Source organism: Corvus brachyrhynchos, unplaced genomic scaffold (genome assembly GCF_000691975.1).
Source record: "Corvus brachyrhynchos isolate BGI_N302 unplaced genomic scaffold, ASM69197v1 scaffold1, whole genome shotgun sequence".
Classification (NCBI taxonomy): domain Eukaryota; kingdom Metazoa; phylum Chordata; class Aves; order Passeriformes; family Corvidae; genus Corvus; species Corvus brachyrhynchos.
The window spans coordinates 131,780-135,249 of record NW_008237222.1 but is presented as its reverse complement, the minus strand read 5'-3'; positions in this window follow the sequence as shown (position 1 = coordinate 135,249).

The window sequence follows — 3,470 nt, the reverse complement described above, 5'->3', positions numbered from 1 at the left end:
CGGCCCGTCGAGCCGTTTTCAAAGGCAGCGGCGAAACGTCGGACCCCGACCATTCCTCCTGGCATCTTTGCAGAAAGAAACAGAAGGAAAGAGGTTGAGTAAGAGCCATACTAACTCACCTATGAAAGCAGTGAAGTTAAAGCAGACCTCTACGACAAGCAAAAATTCACTGACTACAAGTTAGATATGTGCTAAACGTAAAGAAGTTAAAAAAGCACTGAAAATTTAAAATTAATGATTTTGAAAATGACAGGATGGAGCAAAAGAGGACAGAGTAGCATTTTCCACATTATCAGAAAAGATGAAATCCATTCACTGAAGAAAAAAAATGGGGGGAAAAAAATCTAACCTTGACAGAAATAAAGTGGAATTATTGTCACCTTAAGTAGGTACACAACAAGAAAAATGTCAAAATAAATGTTTGTAACCTTCAGAGGAGGAAACTTGAAAATGTATCCTATGCACAGTGTAAATTAGACTACAATATTCTTGGATAAATAGTTCCCCTCCAGCTATGTTAGAGTTATTCCAATGTTTTGAGTACAACACATCAGACACTATTTTGATATAACTCTTTAAAAGTACTTTAAGTCAGCTGACCAGTATGTGTTTCCTAAATGTAATGAATCCCTTTACTGCATCTTTTAAAGGTAAGCAAATGATACTGTGCCCATAAAGAAATATAACATAAATCCTGATCTTAAGGGCCTATGTTAAGCAGTTAGATCTTGTGTACGTGAGGGATCCCATCAGTTACACTTATTCCTGTTTAGGATGGGATATCCTTAGGGGTGTCCCAGAGAGGGGACAAGCTGAAGCACCCACAACAGTGTCCTAGACAACTTCACACTGCATTGCATGAATTCCTTTAGGAACACTGGCTGCCCTATGTCCTGTTCAGTCATGTCCTTCTGACACACTGCTCACATCTGTAACTCACTTGCAGCCCTAAGAGCCACCATCCACCACCATTTTTTGGTGTCTGTACCAACCTGACTAAATAACAACGAAGCCACAGGCAGATCACTGAATTTCAAGGCAAATGAACAAGAGAGATACACACTCCACAGAGGCACAGATGAGACAAAAGGTGTAACTCAGTCTTGCCAAGTCAGACATGGAGCTCTGTAACTGTTCACCACTTTGCTCAGTGCTAAGGGAGCAGATTCCACTATGGCATAAGCCAGACTGGCTTGCTCCAGGCTGCTACCAAGGTTTTCAAGGTTGCCATCTCTCAGCAGTGGGATCATGTTCTTTCCCAGCCAAGAGCTAACGCCACATTTCATGAAGAAGAAAGCCACAAAGCAGTACAGGTTCTGAAAGTGGAAACACACCTAATTCTGTGCTGCTACCCCATCTGGTCTTGTGCCACCCATTGTGTCCTCTTTGGAAGCTAGATGCGCCATATCCTGTTTGGCACAGTAACTGAGAGTCAGCAAGTACAACATTACCACAGTTGTTACAATCTGCAAAACTTATATTGCTGTCCAACACACTCAGAGTAATATTGCCTGGCATTCATGAGGCATAGCCTGTCTTCCTGTTTTAGGAACCATAGACAAGATAAAAATTCTCATCCACCTATTATATCAGTTGTGGGACACAATTGTATTATTTCATAATACTTTGAAGTCTTACTGATCTCTGAGGGCAAATCACAAGAATGGGGTAGCAGTGCAAGCTCAGGGTTCCTTACTGTGTGCTCCATTCAATGCCACTGATCTTTCCCAGATCTGGAAACATCACCTCAGTGCCCACCTGTACTGCAGGGAGGCTTTTGCCAGGATCTGTGGGACTTGCCTTCTTTTTTCTTCTCATGCTGTTGTGGTTTCCATGGCCATAATTTTTAAAAATCAAATGCAAATATATCAGAGACCAAACAAACATAAAAGTTTAGTGGAGTTAGGCTTGCCTTGGATCCTCTATCCAACGGGAATAATCAGCCACTTAATGAACTTCACTTAATGTGTTACATGTTACAAAAAATCATGCAGCGCTGTACCTGCCTATAGGGTTTTCCAGGATATCAACATTCTCATCTGGTTTTCTGCTTCTTACTGCCAAAGTAACAGCTTGTCCCAGGGACACTGTATACCATATTAGAAATAAGAAATGAAAATCTCTGCTCCTTTTGGCTTTGGCAAAGAAATATGGGTTGACACAGGCTGACACAAAGCATACAAAACCATATAGCAAAACAAATGCATCATCAAAGGAATTTCTGTTGTCTTTTGGACCTATCTCTTAGCTGTCATGAGCCCATTCTACACCTGATTTCCAGGTGTGGTGGGTACAAGTTATAGTTGTTTCATCCAGCAAACAATATTGCCTGGCACTGTCCAGAGGCAATTTGTCAGCTTCAAGCAGCATAAAATTCTCTTCCAGCTTAATCTCTGTTTTCTCACAACCAATTTTGATGACTTAGTATGACTCTGAGCATAACAGAGGAGTTCCTACTTCTCACAACATGACCTCATTTGCCAGAAAAGACCAGAGATGGGAGACACATCTCTAATTACAGTACTGCTGGAGTGATTTGTTACAATATCTTGTGTGTACTCTCTGGCAGCCTGCCCCTTTCCCACTTTTATTCCAACTTCAGAGTTACTTTTTATGTATCACTGTGCATGGACAAAATAAAGGAGAAATAGTTTTACTGGTGGGAAGATAAGTAGTCCCAAGATTTGTGTCATTCACATCATAAACCAAATCCTACTCACTCATCTGGCATACTTACCTTTACTAATAGGGTAACCTGCATTAACTACTCCATCATAATTGTGTTTCAGACTCTTAAATAAGAAGAAGGGTAATTTGCTTCATTGCTCTTTCACTGAGAGCAAAGTATTTTGAATTATCTTTCATTTATAGGGAAAAAGAGCATGCACATACATACTGGCATCAGAAGCTTTGGCATGCCAATGCCTCTGTGGCAGTGGTGATAGTCCAGAAAGAATTAATGGAAGGAAAAGTATCCTCCCAGCTATTTCTAAGGGATCAAAAATGGAAACTGTGAAAGATTGTATACCAAAGAAATGGCAAGGCTGACACAAAGATGTTTGGAACAGATTCTAAAATAAATAAGAACTGCTTAATATATGGTTTCTGGGCTTGAACGATAAATGAGAGAAGCAAGGGACTCCTGTTGCTGAAGGCCTGATAGTCTTGAAGGAAACAGGACAGAACATGTAACTTCAGCCTGGGAAGAGCTCCAGGTCTGGATGCACCTCCTTCTGTGCTTCAAGACTTGGCTTGCACATTCTGAACCGGGAACATCAACAGAGTTCAGAGAGAAAAATGACTGTTGCTAACCACACGGTGTTTCCATGGGCACTGGCTTCGCTCGGAATGTTTGCATTGTAGTTTCTAGCATGTTTAAGGAATTTGCTGGTTACAAGTCTGCAATCACCATTCAGTTGTTTCCCTCTGTCAGGGCTCTGTCCTGGCCAACCTGCCCACCCCAGCACCAT